Source organism: Triturus cristatus, unplaced genomic scaffold, assembly GCF_964204655.1.
Source record: "Triturus cristatus unplaced genomic scaffold, aTriCri1.1 SCAFFOLD_185, whole genome shotgun sequence".
NCBI classification, from domain to species: Eukaryota; Metazoa; Chordata; class Amphibia; order Caudata; family Salamandridae; genus Triturus; species Triturus cristatus.
Genome location: NW_028187376.1, coordinates 1,615,849 through 1,641,647, shown reverse-complemented (window position 1 = coordinate 1,641,647; position 25,799 = coordinate 1,615,849). Strand labels below are relative to the sequence as shown.

The 25,799-nt window shown below is 48.7% G+C and overlaps 1 pseudogene across 1 annotated transcript in view; it reads left to right on the top strand.

Moving 5' to 3' along the window:
* Positions 1-240: 240 nt before the first annotated feature.
* The window catches only part of LOC146771192 (opticin-like), a 511,949-nt pseudogene continuing 486,390 nt past the window's right edge, over positions 241-25,799 (top strand). Inside the window, exon 1 of the transcript XR_014975171.1 lies at positions 241-298. The product of XR_014975171.1 is annotated as an opticin-like (transcript). The remainder of the gene's footprint in view (positions 299-25,799) is intronic.

Sequence of the window (25,799 nt, the reverse complement as noted above, 5' to 3'; positions counted from 1 at the left end):
CCCGCGGCGACCCGGAAGCTGAACCCTGCAAGACATTGACTGGGGGCGGGGCCTAAACGTGTACTGAAGTCAGCGCCGGCTGAAGTGGGGCTCCCATGAGAAGAGGGAGAGCCCCGCATGGTGACTGATGCCAGGAGAAGACCTAGCCTACCCCGCGCTGGGACGGACCGGGTGAAGAGGTAAAGCGCTACCCCGCCGGAACAAAGCCTGCTGGTGAGCGGGTAGTTAGAGAGCCCTGCACGTCGAGGAGACAGCAAAGAAGGAGACCAGAGGAGCGGAGTCCCTAGAGAACAGCCCGGTGAGTAGGGAAGGGCTGGGGGACTCTGTGCGTGTGTCATGGGTGCCTATCTCCTGAGTGGCCCCCCACCTGAGAGAGGGGGGGCGCTCCCACGTAAGGGGGACATCATTGATTTTGAGCCCTGAGAAGGCTCCAACGTACGGGGGCATTGTGTGCTTGCCTAAAGCGCTAGTGCGCTCCAAACGACGAGGCCCGCATAGTCCGTTTCTCGAGCCCCGTGAGGCTCCAACGTTGGCCCCCACTTTTGGTTAAGAGCTGTGAAGGCTCCAATGAAGGGGGCATTCTTGGTTTATAGCCCCGAGGGAGGCTCCAACACACGGGGACATTTTGATCTTGCTGAGTCCTAGCCAGGGACTCCAACGTGGGTGATAAGTGCTCTACAGGCATCGAGGTGCCCTGGCCCCAGTCCCCACAGCTGCCCAGCAATTAGTGGGCAGCTGCAACGTTTAGGGCGTGCCCTGTGCTACGTTGCGTTTTGGCTTGCGCAGCCTTGCCCTGACTCTGCTGGACACAGGGTGTCCTAGCCCCGACAAGGCCAGTTGGCCTAGGGACTGCCACAGGTGGTGGCTAATGTGAGTTTTGCGCTATTGTTCCTAACCTGCACCTCTGAATGTGTCTTTATGCGTCATGTGCCTTGTGTTTACACCTCTGAATGTGATGCATCATGTGTAATGTGCGTTTACCCCTACAAGTATTGTGATACTTAGGTGGTTGCTTTTCTCCTAGTACAGGTGGTGCTAGTGAGGTCCTGGTTCCCTGCGCAATATTTTACTAAGCTGGTTAGGGTTGCGTAGGTGGTACTTACCTATTACCAGTAGTTACTGGTTGTGTGCTACATGGGTTATTTAGTGCTACAGTGATTGTATGTGCTATGATCTAAAGTATTATTCCTATGTTCTAAGTGCTAATTTCTACAAAGTGCTAATTCCTGACAGAGGGCCATGTGGCCCTGTCCCCTGTACATATAATCCCTTGTAAACTCTGCCCGTGCCTGTTGGCAAATTGTAAAGTGTGTGTTTTTATCTAATGTGTTTTGGCAATAAAAAGGCTATTTTTATATAATACCTTGTGTGGAGTTTCTTTTGTGGTGGGCCTTGGGTGTTGTTGCTGGGTGCGCGCGCAAACGCTTTACACATCGCCTCCGGATAAGCCTGACTGCTCGTGCCAAGCTACCAAGGGGGTGAGCAGGGGTTCTTTGGCGGGTAACTCCCCAGCCCTGACTAGAGTGGTGGTTTCTGCCTGACTTTGGCGCAAGCCCTAGCCAACCAGAAATCGCCATTTCTAACAGAGTCGCTCCTCAGTGTCAGTGGGCTTCGTATCACAGAGTGTAAGACGTCATTCCTCAGTGTCAGTGGGCTCCGTATCACAGAGTGTATGGTGTCGCTCCTCAGTGTCAGTGGGCTCTGTATCACAGAGTGTAAGGCGTCGCTTCTGAGTGTCAGTGGGCTCCGTATCACAGAGTGTAAGACGTCGCTCCTCAGTGTCAGTGGGCTCCGTATCACAGAGTGTAAGACGTCATTCCTCAGTGTCAGTGGGCTCCGTATCACAGAGTGTAAGGCGTCGCTCCTCCATGTTAGTGGGCTCCATATCACAGAGTATAAGGCGTCGCTCCTCAGTGTCAGTGGGCTCCGTATCACAGAGTGTAAGGCGTCGCTCCTCAGTGTCAGTGGGCTCTGTATCACAGAGTGCAAGGCGTCACTCCTCAGTGTCAGTGGGCTCCGTATCACAGAGTGTAAGGTGTCGCTCCTCAGTGTCAGTGGGCTCCGTATCACAGAGTGTAAGGCGTCGCTACTCAGTGTCAGTGGGCTCCGTATCACAGAGTGTAAGGCATCGCTACTCAGTGTCAGTGGGCTCAGTATGACAGAGTGTACAGCGTCGCTCCTCAGTGTCAGTGGGCTACGTATCACAGAGTGTAAGGCATCGCTACTCAATGTCAGTGGGCTCCGTATCACAGAGTGTACGGCGTCGCTCCTCTGTGCCAGAATGACAGTGGGTTCCGTATCAAAGAGTGTAAGGCATCGCTCCTCAGTGTCAGTGGGCTCCGTATCACAGAGTGTAAGGCGTCACTCCTCAGTGTCAGTGGGCTCCGTATCACAAAGTGTAAGGCGTCGCTCCTCAGTGTCTGTGGGCTCCATATCACAGAGTGTAAGCTGTCACTCCTCAGTGTCAGTGGGCTCAGTATCACAGAGTGTAAGGAATCGTTACTCAGTGTCAGTGGGCTCCATATCACAGAGTGTAAGGCGTCGCTCCTCAGTGTTAGTGGGCTCAGTATCACAGGTTGTAAGGCATCGCTCCTCAGTATCAGTGAGCGCCGTATCACAGAGTTTAAGGTATCGCTCCTCAGTGGGCTCTGTAGCACAGAGTGTAAGGCTTCGCTACTCAGTGTCAGTGAGCTCTGTATCATAGAGTGTAAGGCGTCGCTTCTCAGTGTCACTGGGCTCCATATCACAGAGTGTAAGGCGTCGCTCATCTTTGTCAGTGGGCTTCGTATCACAGAGTGTAAGACGTCGCTCCTCAGTGCCAGTGGGCTCCGTATCACAGAGTGTACGGCGTCGCTCCTCAGTGTCAGTGGGCTACATATCACAGCGTGTAAGGCGTCGGTCCTCAGTGTCACTGGGCTCCGTATCACAGAGTGTAAGGCGTCGCTCCTCAGTGTTAGTGGGCTCAGTATCACAGCTTGTAAGGCATCGCTCCTCAGTGTCAGTGGGCTCCATATCACAGAGTGTACGGTGTTGCTCCTCAGTGTCAGTGGGCTCCATATCACAGAGTGTACGGTGTTGCTCCTCAGTGTCAGTGGGCTCCGTATCACAGAGTGTATGGCGTTGCTCCTCAGTATCAGTGGGCTCCGTATCAGAGTGTAAGGCGTCACTCCTCCGTGTCAGTGGGCTCCATATCACAGAGTATAAGGCGTCGCTCCTCAGTGTCAGTGGGCTCCGTATCACAGAGTGTAAGGCGTCGCTCCTCAGTATCAGTGGGCTCCGTATCACAGAGTGTATGGAGTTGCTACTCAGTGACAGTGGGTTCAGTATCACTGAGTGTAAGGCGTCGCTCCTCAGTGTCAGTGGGCTCCGTATCACAGAGTGTAAGGCGTCGCTACTCAGTGTCAGTGGGCTCCATAAAACAAAGTGTAAGGCGACGCTCCTCAGTGTCAGTGGGCTCAGTATCACAGATTGTAAGGTGTCGCTCCTCAGTGTCAGTGGGTTCCGTATAAAAGTGTGTAAGGCATCGCTCCTCAGTGTCAGTGGGCTCCGTATCACAGAGTGTAAGGCGTCACTCCTCAGTGTCAGTGGGCTCCGTATCACAAAGTGTAAGGCGTCGCTCCTCCGTGTCTGTGGGCTCCATATCACAGAGTGTAAGGCGTCATTCCTCAGTGTCAGTGGGCTCCGTATCACAGAGTGTATGGTGTCGCTCCTGAGTGTCAGTGGGCTCTGTATCACAGAGTGTAAGGCGTCACTCCTGAGTGTCAGTGGGCTCCGTATCACAGAGTGTAAGGCGTCGCTCCTCAGTGTCAGTGGCCTCTGTATCACAGAGTGTAAGGTGACGCTCCTCAGTGTCAGTGCGTTCCGTATCACAGAGTGTAAGGCTTCGCTCCTCAGTGTCACTGGGCTCCGTATCACAGAGTGTAAGGTGTCGCTCCTCAGTGTCAGTGGTCTCCGTATCACAGACTGTAAGGCGTCGCTCCTCAGTGTCAGTGGGCTCTGTATCACAGAGTGTAGGGCGTCGCTCCTCAGTGTCAGTGGGCTCCGTATCACAGAGTGTACAGCGTCGCTCCTCAGTGTCAGTGGGCTCCGTATCACAGCGTGTAAGGCGTCACTCCTCAGTGTCAGAGGGCTCCGTATCACAGAGTGTAAGGCATTGCTCCTCAGTGTCAGTGGGCTTCGTATCACAGCGTGTAAGGCGTCGCTCCTCCGTGTCAGTGGGCTCCGTATCACAGCGTGTACGGTGTCGCTCCTCAGTGTCAGTGGGCTCCATATCACAGAGTGTATGGCATCGCTCCTCAGTGTCAGTGGGCTCTGTATCACAGAGTGTATGGCGTCGCTCCTCCGTGTCAGTGGGCTCTGTATCACAGAGTGTATGGCGTCGCTCCTCAGTGTCAGTGGGCTCCGTATCACAGAGTGTACGGCGTCGCTCCTCAGTGTCAGTGGGTTCCGTATCACAGAATGTAAGGCGTCGCTCCTCAGTGTCAGTGGGCTCCGTATCAGAGAGTGTATGGCGCCGCTCCTCAGTGTCCGTGGGCTCTGTTACACAGAGTGTAAGGCATCGCTCATCTTTGTCAGTGGGCTCCGTATCACAGAGTGTAAGATGTCGCTCCTCAGTGTCAGTGGGCTTCGTATCACAGCGTGTAAGGCGTCGGTCCTCAGTGTCAGTGGGCTCCGTATCACAGCGTGTACGGTGTTGCTCCTCAGTGTCAGTGGGCTCCGTATCACAGAGTGGACGGCGTCGCTCCTCAATGTCAGTGGGCTCCGTATCACAGCGTGTAAGGCATCGCTCCTCAGTGTCAGTGGGCTCCGTATCACAGAGTGCATGGCGTTGCTCCTCAGTGTCAGTGGCCTCTGTATCACAGAGTGTAAGGTGTCGCTCCTCAGTGTCAGTGGGTTCCGTATCACAGAGTGTAAGGCGTCGCTCCTCAGTGTCACTGGGCTCCGTATCACAGAATGTAAGGCGTCGCTCCTCAGTGTCAGTGGTCTCCGTATCACAGAGTGTAAGGCGTCGCTCCTCACTGTTAGTGGGCTCAGTATCACAGCTTGTAAGGCATCGCTCCTCAGTGTCAGTGAGCGCCGTATCACAGAGTTTAAGGTATCGCTCCTCAGTGGGCTCTGTAGCACAGAGTGTAAGGCGTCGCTCCTCAGTGTCAGTGGGCTCCGTATCACTGAGTGCAAGGCGTCGCTCCTCAGTGTCAGTGGGCTCCATATCACAGAGTGTTAGGCATCGCTCCTCAATGTCAGTGGGCTCCGTATCACAGAGTGTAAGGCGTCCTTCCTCAGAGTCAGTGGGCTCCGGATCACAGTGTGTACGGCGTCGCTCCTCAGTGTCAGTGGGCTCCGTACCACAGAGTGTAAGGCGTCGCTCCTCAGTGTCAGTGGGCTCCGTATCACAGAGTGTACAGCGTCGCTCCTCAGTGTCAGTGGGCTCCGTATCACAGCGTGTAAGGCGTCGCTCCTCAGTGTCAGTGGGCTCCGTATCACAGTGTGTAAGGCGTCGCTCCTCAGTGTCAGTGGGCTCTGTATCACAGAGTGTAAGGCGTCGCTCCTCCCTGTCAGTGGGCTCTGTATCACAGAGTGTAAGGCGTCGCTCCTCAGTATCAGTGGGCTCCGTATCACAGAGTGTAAGGCGTCGCTCCTCAGTGTCAGTGGTCTCCGTATCACAGAGTGTACGGCGTCGCTCCTCAGTGTCAGTGTCTCCGTATCACAGCGTGTACGGTGTCGCTCCTCAGTGTCAGTGGGCTCCGTATCACAGAGTGTACAGCATCTCTCCTCAGTGTCAGTGGGCTCACTATCACAGCGTGTAAGGCGTCGCTCCTCAGTGTCAGTGGGCTCCATATCACAGAGTGTAAGGCGTCGCTCCTCCGTGTCAGTGGGCTCCGTATCACAGAGTGTAAGGCGTCGCTTCTCCGTGTCAGTGGGCTCCGTATCACAGAGTGTATGGCGTCGCTCCTCAGTGTCAGTGGGCTCCGTATTACAGAGTGTACGGCGTCGCTCCTCAGTGTCAGTGGGTTCCATATCTCAGAATGTAAGGCGTCGCTCCTGAGTGTCAGTGGGCTCTGTATCACAGAGTGTAAGGCGTCGCTCCTCAGTGTCAGTGGGCTCAGTATCACAGATTGTAAGGTGTCGCTCCTCAGTGTCAGTGGGTTCCGTATAAAAGTGTGTAAGGCATCGCTCCTCAGTGTCAGTGGCCTCTGTATCACAGAGTGTAAGGCGTCGCTCCTCAGTGTCAGTGGGCTCCGTACCACAGAGTGTAAGGCGTCGCTCCTCAGTGTCAATGGGCTCCGTATCACAGAGTGTAAGGCGTCGCTCCTCAGTGTTATTGGGCTCCATACCACAGAGTGCAAGGCGTCGCTCCTCAGTGTCAATGGGCTCCGCATCACAGAGTGTAAGGCGTCGCTCCTCAGTGTCAGTGGTCTCCGTATCACAGAGTGTACGGCGTCGCTCCTCAGTGTCAGTGGGCTCCGTATCACAGCATGTACGGTGTCGCTCCTCAGTGTCATTGGGCTCAGTATCACAGCGTGTAAGGCGTCGCTCCTCAGTGTCAGTGGGCTCCATATCACAGAGTGTATGGCATCGCTCTTCAGTGTCAGTGGGCTCCGTCTCACAGAGTGTAAGGCGTCGCTCCTCCGTGTCAGTGGGCTCTGTATCACAGAGTGTACGGTGTTGCTCCTCAGTGTCAGTGGGCTCCGTATCACAGCGTGTAAGGCATCGCTCCTCAGTGTCCGTGGGCTCCGTATCACAGCGTGTAAGGCATTGCTCCTCAGTGTCAGTGGGCTCCGTATCACAGAGTGTACGGCGTCGCTCCTCAGTGTCAGAATGACAGTGGGCTCCGTCTCACAGAGTGTACAGCGACGCTCCTCAGTGTCAGTGGGCTCAGTATCACAGAGTGCCAAGCAACCCTTATAGTGTGGTTGTAAGTCAACCTTTTCTGACCAGCTGCCCTAGTGGTAGCGTAGGTGTGAGAAGTTGGCCTGGTATTTGATGTTCACTGGTTAAAGTGACCACCTTGTACCATGCCAAGCAACCCTTATGGTGTGGTTGTAAGTCAACCTTTTCGGACTAGCTGACCTAGTGGTAGCGTAGGCTAAGCAGTATTTTAAGCTAAAATCGTTAAAGCGTGTTAAGCAGGCTCTTTTACCATATGTAACCCCTCTTTATACCTATGAAAGGACACCACACAGATATGTATTCAAAATATATATGTATTTATTACTCAAAGTATCCCCTAGACTCTTTATGAGCACAGGAGCACAAATCGTTAAACAAGAAAGTATCACAATATACAGAAGTTGCACTTTATATGGATAGGCCCTGGTGGCCGCTCGAACCATATACTAAAATAGTGGTATAAGTACCACGACTAGGAAAGGGAAAAGGCCTAGGGCCTCTAGAATCTCTGGGCCTACAAGGAGCTAACGTTAGTTAGTGACCAGGAGGTCCACGGGTCGCGTGTGCAGTGAGGAAAGTTATACGCGGGCTCCCATAGGTTTTCAATGGGTGCCTAAAAGTTCAAAAGTTACTGCTAAAAGGGTCTTCTGGTTGAACTACGAAATCAAGACTTCAGATCTAGACCTTAGAGATGTTACTCTACACTTGTGCACCGGAGTGCCAGCTTTACCTCACCCACAGGAAGCGGTTGCATAGGTCTCGAAGTGCGTCGGGTTTCGTCTATCTGTTAAATGGAGCCTGGTGACAAAGATGCTGCAGGCGGCAGGTCCAGAAGAGATGCGGTGGATCCAAGGGTGGATCGGAGTTGTAGAAGACCTGTAAGCAGAGGGGACAGTGTTCACAGTCACTAGCCAGTGACCGGCGTGGCACCAGGTGGGTACCAGGCGATGTCGGGTGCAAACAGGATGAAAGGTGCAGCTTGTCTCTGCAGCCACGTGGTCCCGGAAGGTCGACGACGTCCAGGAGTCGGTTCACGAGCTGTCCCACGCAGGCTCTCGCTGTCGGCGGTGTCGGCGACTCGAAGGAAGCGAACAAGCCTTGGCAAAAGCAGAAGTTGTGAAGAATGAAGAAAGCTGATTACTCTGACCAGCAAGGTCAGAGGGGCTGCTCCTTTGGAGGGGAGCAAGGGCCAGTCTGGAGCCACCAGACCAGTGGTGTAGTTCTTGAAGTTCAATGCCAAGATGGCCACTAGCCAACGGGCCAGCAACCGGTTAGGCGCGTTGAGTGGCAAAATGCAGAGGGGCCCCACGCAGATCGTGGAGATGCTGGAGGGCTCACCTTTGGTGCAGATGCTGCTCGGGTGTTGGGCTTCTCAGATCCCAAAGCACAACTTGGAGGGAGCCTCGGTTGTTGCGCTTGCAGCTTGTCGTGGTCTTTTCAAGATGGCTGGCTCCACGTGTCTCGGTGCCTCCACGGGTTCCTTCTTTTCAGGGACTGTGGATCGGGCGGTGAGAGGTCTGGACATCCAGGTCTTGTCAGTCTCTGGGCTCGGGCTCCGGCGGGAGGAGGCGGCAAAGCAGACGTTGATTCGCTGGATGGTGCTTGCGTTAGCAAGGTGGTCACTCCCTGACCACAGGGGAGATTGGCTTCAGTCCTCTGTGCGGCAGAGCGTCGAAGTTCCCGTCTTCTTCTTGTAGTTAAGTTGATTCGAGGATGTCTGAAGTCTTAGGACACAGCTCCTACCTTTAAGCGGATTCTAGGGGCCGGACTACCTGCTAGGTCCCTCCCTAAGGGTGGGACCAGGAAGGGGGGTGGTTACAGCTCGCCCCAGGCCCGGGACTGGTGTGCCCCAGGACCGGATTGAACTGGCATATGCACCGAGGCTCCTTGTGAGCCTCAGGCATGTCGGGTTTCTATCAAGCCCTACCTGACCAATACACAAAATCCTGTCTGGGGTGGTGCACGCACCTCCCCTGGCAGGAAACCCTTTGTCCACACCTCCCAAGCTGGAAGGACTCCCAGCAGCAGGAGGGCAGACTTGTGTCTGTGGTGGCAGCATCCATTTTGTGGAGATGAGGCTATGTCTGATTTTACCCGGGTTTCAGGTACTGTACATGTCGTGTCCCTCTAGAAGGGTGGAATGCTAACCCCGTCGCCAGAATTGGCGAGGGGTTAGTATTCCAATTCGTATGACACCTTACTCGACATGTTTTGATAAAGCCAAACCAAAGATAGCATTTAACCGCGAGGTTCATAATGCACTTAAGGGTATATGGTATGGCGATATCTGGAAACGGTAGAAGGAAGTTGTTCCGACCACTGCAGACAGGCTCAGCTCATGCCAGAGCACCATCTCACATGGAACCAAGAACTCTGCCTTCAGGATTGTTAATGCCTGCCATAGGAGTGACTTATAGGTTAACATGTGTCCCATTTAAGGTTAGGTATAGGTATACTACACCTAAGTAAGAGGTGGTTACACCAACTTACCCAGGCTGAGTGATCAGCCAGTTGTGTCAAATTTGTTAGGCCAGGCCAGGGGTGGCACAATACATGCTTCAGCCCCTGGTAGGCCTTAGATACACCAATGACCTGGGTACCTAGTGTACACTGGTACAGGGGCTCACAGGGTGATCCACTTCCAATTGGTTATGCACCTAGGGTGCCTAGTGTCAATTTAGTAGAGAGAACAGCAGGCTGGGGGTCTGATCAGCAGGCCCACAGCCTCAATATGTCAAAAACCAGTGAAGCAAAAAGCAAAAATTTGGGGTGACCATAGGATAGCAGACCCTACTCTCCTACAGCGACGCTCCTCAGTGTCAGTGGGATCAGTATCACAGAGTGTAAGCTGTCGCTCCTCAGTGTCAGTGGGCTCAGTATGAGACTGATGTTCTGAACACTGGACTATGCCCTAAAAGCAATTTTACTCCTCTGTCCCATCAGGTCCCTTCACAAGTTTCCACCTTTGAAAAGGCAGTTACCTATGACTTGATGTCACTATGTGACACACGGCCTTTCAATTATTGTAACTTCTCCAAAAAGGACAAGACTGCTCTTCAGAACCTGACCAAGGATACGTCTGTCATCATCAAGCCGGCAGACAAAGGTGGGGCAACAGTTCTGCTAGATACTGTCGTCTATCGGACTGAATGCCTCCGACAGCTATCAGATCCCAAATCCTACCGGGTTTTGGAATCAGACCCTACCTCTAGACTTACTCTAGAGATCAAACAGCTGGTCGAGGAAGGGGAGGCAGAGCGGTGGATCACGCCACATGAGTCCAAATTCTTGGTGACCAACAACCCTGTGATGCCCTACTTCTATTGCCTCCCCAAAATCCACAACAGCAACGACCGCCTCCTGGACGTCCCATCATTTCTGGGATTGGTTCATTACTGGAACCTTTGTCCAAGTTTGTAGATGTATTTTTGCGGCCTATGGTCGCTGAGATGCCGACCTATCTCAAAGACACGTCTGATGTTCTGCGGATCCTGCCTGGGATTGAATTTAATACTGACACTGATCTTTTGGCCAGCTTTGACGTGGAGTCACTTTATACGTGTATTCTACAACTAGAGACTCTTGACTCCATCAGAGGACTATTGGAAGCACGTATGCTGGACAGTATCACTCCCGTCACTTTCATTATGGAGTGTGCCAGATTGGCCATGACGGAGAACTTCTTCAGATTTGAGGATCAGATCTTTCTCCAGACGTCTGGCACCTCTATGGGCAGTGTTTTTGCGCCCAGCCTCGCCAACCTCTATGTTCATCTATTCGAACAGAATCATGTACTCAACCACAGCAATCCATATCGTCATCATTTGGTGCTGTGGAAGAGATACATAGACGACATTTTAGTGGTATGGCGAGGCACAAGCCAGGAGATTCTTTCTTTTCACTCCTGGCTTAATCAACAGAATGCCTTTTTGAGTTTTACCATCGAATACAATCGACATCGGTTGGCCTTCTTGGATGTCTCTATTTTTGTCCATGAGAACTCACTACACTCTGAACTATACAAAAAACCCATGTCTAAGAACTCCCTTTTGTCCTTTAACAGCCACCATCCTAAGGCCCTCCGGGAAAATCTCCCAGTTGGCCAGTTCCTGCGGATCCGCAGGAACTGTTCCACCACACAGCTTTTCGATAAGCATGCCAGAGAACTAGCCACACAACTACAGTCACGACAGTATCCCAAACGTTTAGTGCGACAAGCCTGGAAACGAGCATCAAACAACAATCGTGACGCTCTATTAGACATCAACACGCCTAGGACTACTAATGAGAGACTCACTTTTCTCAGCACTTTCTGTACTCTGTCCAATCGTATACAAAAAACAGTACGAAAGCATTGGCAGATACTAAATATAGCGGCTGACAACATCTTGCCCACTCTATTCGCATTTAAGAAGGGTCCAAGCTTACGCGACAGCTTGGTCCATACACGACCGTTGTCGCTCCCCACACGTGAGACCAACACCTTGTGGTCATTACCTCCAGTTCGAGGCCATTTCCCGTGTGGCTCGTGTAGTGTCTGCCCTCAGACCATCAAGACCACATCAGTGGACATAGGGACAGACCGTCCCTGGATACTACATAATCACACACATTGTAATTCGGAACGTGTGATTTACAGAATTACATGCCCTTGCACTTTGCACTATATAGGATACACCACACGCAAAGTCAAGCTCCGCATCAGCGAGCATAAAAGCACCATCCGTTGCATGAAACAATCTACCTGTCTGACTGAGCATTTCCTAGCCAAGAAACACAAGGCCGAGGATTTAAGGTGGCTCGTATTGGAACGTCCTTTTATCCCTCAGCATATAATGGACATTTCCAAGTTCTTATTTTCTAAAGAACAAAGATGGATTTTTAAGTTGAAGACAGACACAAAAGTATTAAATTACAGTATACCGTGGGCCTCTCTTTGAAGCTTAGGTCAATTAATCAATTCATTCATTTTTTGAGACCGGTTGAGTTGTAACGTCTTTGATAGTTGACTCACTTCTGTTATTTTGAGCAACACGATATCTGACTTTTTGTCATTTTTCATGGAGTGATCAGACATTCGACCTTATATGGTATTCCCTTGATGTAGCTGTTGAACTCTTTTCAAGGGACACCTTTATATTGAGTCATATGTGTCTCGATACAGCGCCCACCATTGTGCTATAATATACGGCTCTCTGCTGACCTGTTTCTGTACTTGGCCGTTTTTGTCCTCAAATACTCTTTTTAGAAACCCTGTGCGTTCCGACAGGAAGTCTCACAATTAGAAGGCATTAATACGCTATCAGCGTGGTTCTACTGATACATCTGACATGGGCAATTCTTCTGTCAATAAGTTTTGGTAGTCAGTCATTGTGAGCTTGTATTCTTTTACTAGCCAAAACAGTAGTGCTATAAACAACATGAATCAGAAAGGACGAAGTGATTTGCCATTTACAAGCGATATATCTGTAAGCAGGTATTTCCTGCTATTATTTACATCGTTGGGCATGTTCCAGCGATGTGTTTATATCTTTTCCATTCCCTATCTCTCTTTTAAATATGCATTTAAGGTATAGAGAGGGATTCTAACTTTACGTGTTGCTCCTAGCTGTGGAATTCTGTATGTCTCTGCTATTGCTCTGAGACTTATGTTGTTTCCCGGTATGGACACTCGTAATAGTGACTGGGGAAGGTCTTTACATCTTTATTCCTCTAAGTGCAGCGTCTGATGCAAAACATGCTTTTTTTGTACTACGCACGTGCTGTTCTGTAACACTAATTACTGGCACCTGCGCACTAGGTCTTGGACTAGTGCGCACTCTCGGCGGCATGCATTTCAGTCACGCGCATGCGCTCCTCGTCCGACGTTCGTGGGACGAATTCTGGCGAACTCACACCTGAGTATAATTGATAACGATCACGTCAATTGCGGCTGCTATAAAAAGAACCCTCCCCTTCCTGCCAATACCTTCCAGACAGCTCGTTGGCCAGTCTGAGGTATCGACGGACAGGTAAGGGTGGAGGGATTCCTGTTGAGGGTTCATTTGTTTAAAATCTAATTATGATGAAGTGGTTTCCTAAACTATAAATGTCGGGAGGCTTTGTGGCTGTTTAGAGTTTAAGAATTACTCCCCTTACAATTTGGTTTTTCAGATCGGCCAGAGTCCAGTCTCACTAGGCTAGTCAGACTATTTACCCATTTAGGGAACAATGGAGGAATATACCATTTTAAACTACATAGGCAATAATGAATTGTAGCTCTGTCTTTAGTCTTGTCACACTAGATCAAGACAGGGTTTGCAAATACATTTTTCCAACCTGCAATGACGTATTCATGGGTTCTTTCGAGGTCTTTGACTTTTTACTTTTTTAGGTTTTTTGGAATGTTTAAAGGTATATGTGTTGAGTTTGAAGCGGATAGGTATCAATACGCAATCTGTCTGGTTTTTCCTCCACACTGAAACAGAGCGGTGCCTCCTTCTCCAAGCAGTCAGCCGGGTGAGGTGAGGTAGTTCTCCCACAAAAAGCTGGGTGAGTTTCTTCATTTTGTTTTTCATTATGATTCACATAATGTTGTATTTGTAAACATCATTTTGAGTTTCTTTGAAATAAGGGCAGTGCAGAACTAGCTCTGTTGAATAGCGACCAGTAGTGCTGTTTTCTTGTGCATGATGTCTATTTCCAATGTTTGATCTTTTGGACTCTTTTTCTAGGAATGGAGACATTGTTCTTGCGCTCAAGCACGAGACTGCTTGTCTGGTAGGGTGGCAATTGTCACTATCTTACCGAACATTCACGTTTGGATTGCATGGGTTTTGATTTTCACTTTTTCACATATTATTACTTCAGCAGTAGCATCTTAGTTGTGTTTTGTTTTTCGGTCCTGAAGAAAGCCGGGTCAAGTGACCACTCCGGCTGAAACATGTCGACCACACTATAATTGAACCAAGAATTAGTCTAAAAAATTTTTTAAAAAAGACTATAGGTTCTTTTAGACATGAAACCTGGTTAATTCTCATTAAACATACTTTTTGACCAAGTATTCATTTTTAATCTCACATCACATATAAGCACTGCACATCACTTGAGGCCTCAAGTCTTGGGTACAAACCCTGGCAGGAGTTTGTCTTTCTTTTGGGTATCACTGGCCTGTGCACCAAGCAGAGTCTTCTGTGACCCGCGATTCTGGGCTCAGACCGTGATTCCTCAGAGTTCCAGATGACGATGCTCCGCCAATAAGGGTGGGCTGATGGACTCTCACCTCCTGTTAGGTGGTGTCCCGATTACCTGTAGGATCTCATGCACTCCTCTATAGCAATTATTGGTTAGCTATTCTTCTTTCTACGGACTTTGCACCTTCTGATGGTTATTTGTAGGTATAGGTATACTACACCTAAGTAAGAGGTGGTTACACCAACTTACCCCAGCTGAGTGATCAGCCAGTTGTGTCAAATTGCTAGGCCAAGCCAGGGGTGGCACAATACATGCTTCAGCCCTTGGTAGGCCTTAGATGCACCAATGCCCTGGGTACCTAGTGTACACTGGTACAGGGGCTCACAGGGTGATCCAATTCCAATTGGTTATGCACCTATAGTGCATAGTGTCAATTTAGTAGAGAGAACAGCAGGCTGGGGGTCTGATTAGCAGGCCCACAGCCTCAATATGTCAAAAACCAGTGAAGCAAAAAGCAAAAATTTGGGGTGACCATAGGATAGCAGACCCTACTCTCCTACACAATCCCCCCCCCCCAAACGCAGGGACATTAAACTAGCCTTGACCAGTCTCGTCTTCATGTCCTAAGTGGAAATACCTGGAGAGACCATCTGCATTCCCATGGTCTGTACCTGGCCAGTGCTCCACTGTAAAGTCCATCCCCTGTAGGGAAATGGACCACCTAAGCAGTTTGGGGTTTTCACCCTTCATCTGATTTAGCCACAAGAGGGGCTTATGGTCGGTCTGAATCTTGAAGTGAGTGCCAAACAAGTATGGCCTCAGTTTCTTCAGGGCCCACACCACAGCAAAGGCCTCCCTCTCAATAGCTGACCAATTCTTCTCTCTGGGGGTCAACCTTCTGCTAATAAAAGCAATGGGTTGGTCTTGACCATCTACATTAAGTTGTGACAGCACAGCTCCCACACCCAACTCAGAAGCATCTGTTTGGACAATAAACTCTTTGGAGTAGCCAGGACTTTTCAGGATAGGTGCAGAGCACATGGCCTTCTTCAGGTCGTCAAATGCCTTTTGACAGCTTACTGTCCACTGAACCTTTTTGGGCATCTTCTTGGATGTCAGATCATTAAGAGGAGTCACAATGGACCCATAGTTCTTAACAAACTTCCTGTAGTACCCAGTCAAGCCCAAGAAAGCTCGAACTTGAGTCTGGGTGGTTGGAGGAGACCAGTCCTTGATGGATTGTATCTTACTCTCCAGTGGTTGAACTTGGCCTCCACCTACAAGGTGGCCCAAATACACAACCTTACTCTGCCCTATCTGGCACTTAGTAGCCTTGATAGTGAGGCCTGCCTTTTGCAGAGCCTCAAGTACCTTCTTCAGGTGGATCAGGTGATCCTCCCAGGTGGAGCTAAAGACAGCAATGTCATCAAGATAAGCTGCACAAAAGTCATCCAACCCAGTAAGGACTTGATTCACCAACCTTTGGAAGGTGGCAGGTGCATTCTTCAGACCAAAGGGCATCACCAAAAATTGGTAGTGTCCTCTTGGGGTTGAAAATGCTGTTTTGGCCTTAGACTCTTCAGCTAACCTGATTTGCCAATAGCCAGCTGTCAAATCAAACGTGCTCAAAATCTTAGCAGAAGCCAGTTTATCTATGAGCTCATCTGCCCTTGGAATAGGATGTGCATCTGTCCTAGTGACAGCATTGAGTCATCTGTAATCCACACAGAACCTCATCTCTCTCTTGCCATCTTTGGTGTGAGGTTTGGGGACCAGAACCACTGGGCTAGCCCAGGGGCTCTCCGAGGGCTCAATGACACCCAGTTCCAGCATTTTGTGTACCTCAGCCTTTATACAGTCCCTGACATGGTCAGGTTGTCTGTAAAGTTTGTTCTTTACAGGAAGACTGTCACCAGTGTCCACCACATGGGTACACCAATCAGTTTGACTAGGTATCAGTGAGAACATATGCTGAAATGATTGAGTCCTTATGCCTCAATTGGGGGGGGATATGGGTGGGGGCGTGGGCAGGGGGGGAGGAGTGAGGGCACAGGAGGGGGGGTATGGGTTGGTCAAGGAGGATTAGGGAGGGCTGGGGTAAAAAATTTAAAAAAGAAGCTGGAACTAACAAAATAATTATAGTGGTTATACAACATGTTTTTTGGTCAAATGTAATTATTTACGGAGGAAGAGTAGCTATCTTCATTTGGTCCTATTTTTTCAATGTAGATGGCACAGGGTAAAATTCGTATAGGGACTTGGAATATTTGTGGCCTTAATGATGGCAGAAAGAGGGCATTGTTCTCAAAGGTCATCCAATCTTTCCACCTTGAGGTGGTGTGTCTTCAGGAGACGCATGTATCCTGGAACGACCGGGCATATTTGAAAATCCCAGGATTCGACTTAGTTGGGTGCTCTCGGCAATCAGTTAGGACCAGAGGAGTTGCAATTCTTTTGAGACATGGATCTGGAGTATGTACTAGAACTGCACAAGATAGTAATGGCAGATGGGTAATAGCAGAGTTGTTAGTTAAAGGTAGTCCTATGACTGTTTGCACAGTCTATTGTTCAAACTTTGATGACCCAGCAGTTCTACATTTTCTAAATGTGGAGCTGGCACTTTGGCCTCATCCTGTATGTTTTTGTGGGGATATGAATATTAATCTCTTAGCTGACTTTAATCTAGGAGGGACTCAAATTTACACTGGCAAAAAAACCCAGAGTTTTTAGGGCTCTCCAAGCTTTGGTCCAAGAACACCGTTTGATTGATTCCTGGTTTTATAACAACAAACAATTAGATGGCTATACTTACTTTTCAGCCCCCCATAATAAGTTAGTTCGTATAGATTATGTCTTTATATCTGACCAGGTGGTAGAAGCCACATCTATTCAAGTTTTACCCAGGATACTCTCGGATCATAATCCTTTAATTATTGAATGTACAATGCAGGTTACCCAAAAGGCTCCAAGGACTTGGACCTTTGAGAGGAAACTGTTATTGGACCAGTCTTATATAGATCATGTGAAAAGCTGGATGAGGGAATTTTTAAATATCAATAAAGATACAGCTACACATACAATAGTTTGGGATACGTTCAAAGCAGCCATAAGGGGTCAAACGAAAAGTTTTTCATTTTTCAGGAGGAAAATAGCTCAGGATCAGACTAAGCGGCGTATCGAGGAATTGGGGATGGTAGAGACTCAGTTGGTGTGTGCTATAAGAGAGGGTCATGAGATTTTGGAAATTCAGTCACAGATAGCTAGAGTGAGGGCCTCTCTGTTGGAATTCTTTGGGCAGGATCTTGCGGCAAAATATCTACAATTCAGATCACAGATGTTCGAATTTGGGGAAAAAGCTGGAAGGGTTTTAGCCAAGCGGTTGCATGAGAGAGGATTGGCCAATCATATTCTAAAGATTAAGGACTCCCAAGGCTGTATACGAGATACGCCGGAAGGGGTTATGGAGGTCTTTAGGCAGTTTTATTGTCGTTTGTATACACAGGAAGAGGGTCTATCCAACATGGAGGGAGAAATAGGAGATTTTTTACAGGATCTCACCACCACTCATATCTCCGCTCAGCAAAATGAAATTCTTTCAGCTCCTATAGAATGGGAGGAGGTTGAGTTGGCAATTAAGTCCCTAGCCAGTGGAAAAGCTGCAGGTCCGGACTCCATCCCTCTCGAGTTTTATAAGTTGTTCTGTTCAGAAATACAAGCAGAGATGCTGACTGTTCTTAGAGGTGCACAGGGAGGACATATACCAGATTCTTGGCGCCAAACAACTATCATTCTCATAAAAAAAAAAGATAAACCTGAATTAGATCCCGCATCGTTCCGTCCAATATCATTAATAAACGTGGATAGTAAAATCTACTCAAAAACCTTAGCCACTAGATTAGCAGCGGTGATCTCTCCTTTAGAGTCTTTACGACAGCATGGCTTTATCCCAGGCAGAGACACAGCCGACCATGTTCAGCGGGTAATAGCTCTTTTAGACTGGGCTCAAACGACCCATTATCCCCTCGGTGTGATCCTGTTGGACGCCGAGAAGGCGTTTGACAGGGTCACCTGGGGGTTCTTGTGGGCAGTTTTGCGCTGGAAGGGGTTCAGTTTGGAATTTCTCCACTCACTCCAGTCGCTTTATAAATCTCCAGAAGCGACCCTCTCGATTTCAGGATTGCGCTCAAGCTCCTTTTGTATTGGAAGGGGCACTCGTCAAGGTTGCCCTTGCTCGCCCCTGTTATTCGCTCTGTATATAGATCCGCTTCTAAGTAAAATAGAGAAATGTATAGAAATACCTCCGGTCAGGATTCCTTCAGCAGAGTATAAGGCATTAGCTTATGCTGACGATATTGTAGTATTGACTAGTAGTGTGGCACTGGCATTTCCAGCTATTAAGAGTCTCACAGTACAGTTTGGACATTTGTCTGGTTACAAACTTAATGTCACCAAAACCCAGGGGATCCAGTCAGCATCTATGGGTCCGTCCGACGCTCCGGTGGTGCAGACCGCGGGATACTTAGGGGTTAAAATAATGGCTGCAGTAGAAAATATTCCAGACTTGAATATCCTGCCGGTAATTAAAGCAACCAACTCTCTATTGACAAGGATAGACAATCTCCATCTGTCTCTGTATGGTCGGGGAAACGTATTGAAAATGTTGGTCTTACCAAAGTTTCTGTACCTTTTCAGGACCATTCCATTGGAATTTTCTCATGCAAGCCTAACTCAAGCTGAAAGGTGCTGCAATAGATTTCTTTGGAGTTACCATCGCCCTCGTAGAGCAGCTAAATGGATGTACCTTTCGAGGGGGAGGGGAGGATGGGCAATACCTAATTTAATGCTGTACTATTGGTCAGCTTATATCCAACATTTAGCCGTACCGCTTTTTGGGGATAGGGCTTAGGTACCACAATGCTGTAGGCCTTCTATTTTTGAAATAGGCTTGGGAGAAGAAGTTAAGGGAATATTAGTTCGGGTACTGGAACCCAGTTATTACAAAAAGACTAAGTTTAAGGTAATAATAGCAATGTTCTCGCTTTGGCGTAAGATCCGCCGTAAATATCAGATTCTTAAAATTAATAATTATACTCCCCTTGCCGCGGCAGGACTTTTACCTCCTATTTTTCAAGATTTAACTTTATTTAGGTGGATTTCGCAGGGGGTAAGGACTATAGGAGATCTTGGAACCGAGGGAGTATTGGCCTCGTTTGAGTTTTTGAGGGAGAAATTTAGTTTGAATCCACACGACTTCTTTAAGTACTTACAGATTCGTAGTTTTGTAGAGAAAGCAAAGGGGCAGGATCTTGGTTTTTTTTTTAAAAATCCACTCTTGGAATTGATAGTAAAACGCTCCAGAATTGGTATGCTGTATCAATGTCTACTCTCCAGCTTTCCAGATGATATACTTTTACAGAATGCTAAATGGGAAACAAAATTAGGTAAAACAGACTTAGATATTTCTCAGGCTTTAGAATTGTCAAATAATGTTTTTATGTCAGGAAGCTTACGGTCTCAAAGCTATATGGCACTGTTTGACCTGTACTACACCCCGGCTAAAATTGCTAAATGGGGAGGTACAGGAGGTCATCAGTGCTCGAGATGTGGTCTGGCAGCCGCTAATGATTTACACATGTTTTTTTCCTGTCCCAAATTGCATATATTTTTTCACGACATAGAAGTTTTTTTAAACTCTAAACTCAATATTTCAGTTGTTTTTTCGGCAGAATTTGTCATATTTGGTTGTGAGAGTGGCTGTCAGAAGCAGAGAACTCGGGATGAGACTGCTTTCTTGTTTATAGTTATGTCTGTGGTAAGACTGTCGATAACTTCGGAGTGGATAAGTCCTGATGCCCCTACTTTCTTAAATTGGAGAGCAAGGATTTTGGCTCTATATTATTTAGAATCAGCTATTTTTTCAAGATGGGGTAGAAGAAGGCGCGAGAAGGCGCAACGTATCTGGGACCCTTTGGAAAAATGGATTAAGGAGTAGTTAAAAGGAAGGGAGAAAGAGGAAGGGGAGGGAGAAGGGAAAGGAAGGGTGAAGGAAAGGGAGGAAGAAGAGGGAAAAGGGGAAAGAAGAGAGGGGGAAGAGGGGAATGGAAAGAGGGGGGAAAAAAGGGGAAAAAGGAGAGGAAAAGAAAAGGGAAAAAAAAAATGGATCAGCTAAACATGAACTTACTTATTATAGTGTGTCCTATACCTTTGTCCCCTTTTTGCCTTCTCTTTTTGATTTTTTTTTTTTTTTTTCCCCTTCTCTGTATTTGACCTTACAATCCTTGGCAGCTGTATTTGAAGCCAATGGTGTGCGAATGTCCTATGTATTGTAAAGAGCTTTTGCTCTTGGTTTTTCTTCTTCTTATTCAGTGTTGTTTGTTCCAAGCTTCTTAATAAAAAAAAAATTAAAAAAAAAAAAAAAAAAATGATTGTAGAACCTGTCTACATTCAATCTGCTGATGCTCAGTGAGGTTGCCTCCAAGGGTCACTCCTTCAACTGAACCATCCTCAGGGTTCTGAGACAACAGGTCTGGGAGAGGGTCACTCTCTTCCTCCTGTCCCTCATCTGTAGCCATGAGCAAGCCCATGTCTGCCCTGTCAACATATGCTTTTAACCTGTTAACATGGAGTACCCTGTGGGGACTCCTGGGAGTGCCTAGGTCCACCAAGTAGGTAACCTCTCCATTCTTTTCCAGGATTGTATGGGGTCCAGACCATTTGTCTTGGAGTGCTGCTGGGGCCACTGGCTCCAACACCCATACCTTCTGTCCTGGCTGAAACTCAACCAAGACAGCCTTTTGGTCATGCCAAGCTTTCTGTAAGGCCTGGCTTGCCTCAAGGTTTTTGGATGCCTTCTCCATATACTCAGCCATCCTGGAGCGGAGACCAAGTACATAGTCCACTATGTCTTGTTTAGGCTTTTTGAGAGGTAACTCCCATCCTTCCCTCACTAAACACAGTGGGCCTCTTACAGGTTGCCCAAACAACAATTCAAAGGGGCTGTAGCCAACTCCTTTTTCTGGGACCTCTGTAAGCAAACAGAAGCCAGGGTAGAAGGATGTCCCATCTTCGCCTGAGCTTTTCAGGTAATCCTTTGATCATACCCTTTAGGGTCTTGTTGAATCTCTCAACAAGCCCATTGCATTGTGGGTGATAAGGGGTGGTGAACTTGTAGTTGACACCACATTCCTTCCACATAGCTGTCAAGTATCCTGACATGAAGTTGGTACCTCTGTCAGAAACCACCTCCTTAGGAAACCCCACTCTGGAGAATACTCCCAGCAGGGCCCTGGCCACAACAGGTGCTGTAGTGGTCCTAAGGGGAAATGCCTCTGGATACCTGGTGGCATGATCCACTACCACCAGTATAAATCTGTGCCCAGATGCAGTGGGAGGATCCATGGGACCCACTATATCTATTCCCACTCTTTCAAAGGGGACCCCCACCACAGGTAGTGGTATTAGGGGGGCCTTTGTTGTGCCACCTGATTTGCCACTGGCTTGGCAGGTCACACAGGAGCGACAAAACTCCTTTGTATCTTCATTCATGTGAGGCCAGTGAAAGTGAGGGACAAGCCTGTCCCAAGTCTTGTTCTGGCCTAAGTGTCCTGCTAGAGGAATATCATGGGCCAAGGTAAGAAGGAAGCCCCTAAATTGCAGAGGTATAACCAACCTCCTGGTTGTACCAGGCTTGGGGTCTCTAGCCTCTGAATAAAGGAGCCCTTCATCCCAATACACTTTATGGGTACCTTGAGCATTCCCAGCAGACTCAGCAGCAGGCAGCTGTCTGAGGGGTTCAAGAGAGGGACAGGATAACTGAGCCTGCCTTAAGTCAGCCCTTGAAGGTCCCCCTGTCCCCAGAAACTCAACCTGATCAGGTTCAAGCTCTTCAGGGACAGTTCCTTCAGGGTTCTCTAGATCAACTTCCTGGGAAGGTTGATCATCACTCTGAGGCAGGGGGAAGGCACAGCCTTGACCCTCCTGTTCTTCTTCTTGGTAGGTGCTTGGTCCATTGTTCCAGGATCCAAGACCTGAGGTTCATTAAGGCACTTTTTGGCCTGTGACCTGGTCACAGCAAGGACATGTGGTGATATACCTAAAATCTCTGCATGTGTCCTGTACTCCACTTCAGACCATAGAGAACTCTCTAGGTCATTGCCCAACAAACATTCTACTGGGAGGTCTGCACTAACCACAACCCTTTTGAGGCCAGTTACCCCTCCCCATGAGAAGTTAACAACTGCCACACTATGTGAAGTAGTGGCATTGCTGGCATTGGTCACCAGGTAATTCTCACCTGGTATGTACTGTCCAGGGTCCACAAAGCCTGGTGTCACCATAGTGACACTGGCACATGTGTCCCTGTAGGCTTGAGCCACTTTTTCATTAATTAAAGGAGTCTGTCTGTACTTGCCCAGGTTACTGGGGCTCACAGTCAGGGACAAATCTATGTCCCCATCACAGATCAGGACTGCCTGGGTCAGGGTTCTGTCTAAGTCAGAATCTCCTTCAGTTCCCATAGTGATTCCCACTACACCCTTTGTCTGGGGACCAACACTGCTAACAGTAGTACTGGGAGCAGGTGCCTTAGGGGCAACAGTGTTGGGGGCTCCACCCTTTTTACAATCACTAGTCCAGTGAGTTTTATTCTTGCAAGAATTGCACCAGAGTTTCTTTTGACCTTCTTTCTTCTTCCCTTTAGGCTGGGACCCACCCTCTTTAGTACTAGTTTGGGGCCCTGTTGAAGACTTCTGGTCTTTAGATTTCTGATCTCCACCCTTTTGGTCTGTTTTCTTCTGATCACCCCCTTGGCCCTGGTTCTGGTTCTTTTGCTTAACCCTGGTTCTGACCCATTTGTCTGCCTTCTTTCCCAATTCTTGGGGAGAGGTCAGATCAGAGTCAACCAAGTGTTGATGCAGTTGCTGGTTTTGACAGTTATTTAAAATCTGTTCTCTCATCATCAAATTGTACAATCCTGTATAATCAGATACCTTACTTCCCAGCAACCAACCCTCCAAAGCCTTAGTGGCACATTCAATGTATTCAGACCAGTCCTGAGTCTGTGTCTTCTGGGTGTCTCTGAACATTAACCTGTACTGTTCAGTGGATAAGCCTAACCCATCAACTAGGACACTCTTCAGGACTCTGTAGTTTCTGACATCCTCCTCCCTAACAGTGAGGAGTCTGTCTCTGCCTCTTCCTTCAAAGGAGAGCCAGAGGATTGCTGCCCACTGGTCTTCAGGAACCTGCTGCACTTTGCAGGCTCTCAAGAGCAGTCATCCATTTGTGGATGTCATCCCCACTTTTGTAGGGGGGGCACAACCTTAGACAGGTTCCTATTATCAAAGACCCTATCTTTGTCCTTAGGGACAATGCTGCCACCAGTGGGTATGGACCCACTCTCTTTAGGTCGCCTAGCCTTACTCAGTTTCTCTTCCATCAGAGCTACTTCTAGCTCCTGTTTCCTGATTCTCAGCTGAGCTTCCTGCATTCTGGCCTCATGCTCCCTCCTCTGAGGGGTGGTCATCCTTCTCCTGGAGTGACCATGAGAGCCTCTAGAGGCATGAGAAGCATTAGATTCACCTGAGTGATTCCTTCGCCTCCCAAGCCCCTGGTTAAGTCCACTAGGGAGATCCAATGGGGTGATCCCATTGTCAGTCCCCAGTAGCCTTAAGTTAGCTGGGCCACGTATAGCACTTGGCACTCGGCTAGTTCTCCCTTCATCCTCACTACCTTCTGTATCAGTACCCTTTTCACTTTCATCCTCTGTAGTATGAATCTCATCTAAGGGGTGACTATTGGAAAGGGGTACCTCAGTAGCATTTTCAGAAGGGGGGCCTCCTGTTCCAGTCCCTAAGGGGCCTAACTGGGAGGCTTTCCTGAGAGCTTTCTGATCTTCATCAGCCTGTAAAAGCTCTCTGAGTTCAGCAGAAGTAGGATTCTTGGGCTGTTTAAGGCCCCTGATATTTGCCAACTGCCTGAGCTCATTTTGATTTAGGGTAGCAAAGATGGATGGTGCCCTCTGGGGGTCACTCTCAACAGAGATGGGTACATTGGACCCCTCTGCCCCAGCCATTGCTCTTAAGTGTGGGTGGATGTGTTGCAATCTACCTACACTTGGGTTTTCCTACTAAACCTATCTAGTAGTTGTAGTCAGGGTGTGCTACTCCCTTTGCTCTACAACAACTAAGTTCAGTAGAACTTAAGTATATCTATTCTTGTTTTATATGTACCTAAAGGTACCTGTATGATCTTTCAATTGGTAACAAAGAGATTACAGAGGTAAAACACAGCAAGCTCAAATACAACCGCTGCTCACCAATGTGAGAAGTTGGCCTGGTATATGATGTTCACTAGTTAAAGTGACCACCTTGTACCATGCCAAGCAACCCTTATGGTGTGGTTGTAAGTCAACCTTTTCGGACTAGCTGCCCTAGTGGTAGCGTAGGCTAAGCAGTCTTTGAGGCTAAACTCGTGAAAGCGTGTTAAGCAGGCTGTTTTACCAAATGTAACCCCCCTTTATACCAATGAAAGGACACCACACAGATATATATTGAAAATATATATGTATTTATTTCTCAAAGTATCCCCTAGACTCTTTATGAGCACAGGAGCACAAATCGTTAAACAAGAATACGTTAGAATACACAGAAGTTGCACTTTATGTGGATTGGACCTGGTGGCCAGTCGAACCATATACTAAAATAGTGGTATAAGTACCACGAACAGAAAAGGGGAAAGGCCTAGGGCCTCTAGAATCGCTGGGCCTACAAGGAGCTAACTTTAGTTAGTGACCAGGAGGTCCACGGGTTGCGTGTGCAGAGCAAATAGTCACACGCGGGCTCCCATAGGTTTTCAATGGGTGCGTAAAAGTTACAAAGTTACTGCAAAAAGGATCTTCCGGATGGACTATGAACTCAAGATTGGAAACTCAGACACTAGATGTGATACTCTACACTTGGGCACCGGAGTACCAGCTTTACCTCACCCACAGGAAGCGGGTGCATAGGTCTCGAAGTGCGTCGGGTTTCTTCTATATGTTTAATGGAGCCTAAAGACAAAGATGCTGCAGGCGGTCGGTCCGGAAGGGATGCGGTGGATCCAAGGGTGGATCGGAGTTGTAGAAGACCTGTAAGCAGAGGGGACAGTGTTCACAGTCACTAGCCAGTGACCAGCGTGGCACCAGGTGGGTACCAGGCGATATCGGGTGCAAACAGGAGGAAAGGTGCAGCTTGTCTCTGCAGCCACGTGGTCCCTGAAGGTCGACGACGTCCAGGAGTCGGTTCACGAGCTGTCCCATGCAGGCTCTCGCTGTCGGCGATGTCGGCGACTTGGTCGAAGCAAACAAGCCTTGGCATAAGCAATTGTTGTGGGGAACGAAATAAGCTGATGGTTCTGACCAGCAAGGTCAGAGGGACTGCTCCTTTGGAGGGGAGCAAGGGCCAGTCTGGAGCAACCAGTCCAGCGGTGTAGTTCTTGAAGTTCGTCGCCAAGATGGCCACTAGCCAACGGGCCATCAACCGGTTAGGCGCGTCAAGTGGCAAAATGCAGAGGGGCCCCACGCAGATCGTGGAGATGCTGGAGGGCTCACCTTTGGAGCAGATGCTGCTCGGGTGTTGGGCTTCTCAGGACCCAAAGCACAGCTTGGAGGGAGCCTCGGTTGTCGCGTTTGCAGCTTGTCATGGTCTTTTCAAGATGGCTGGCTCCACGTGTCTCGGTGCCTCCACGGGTTCCTTCTT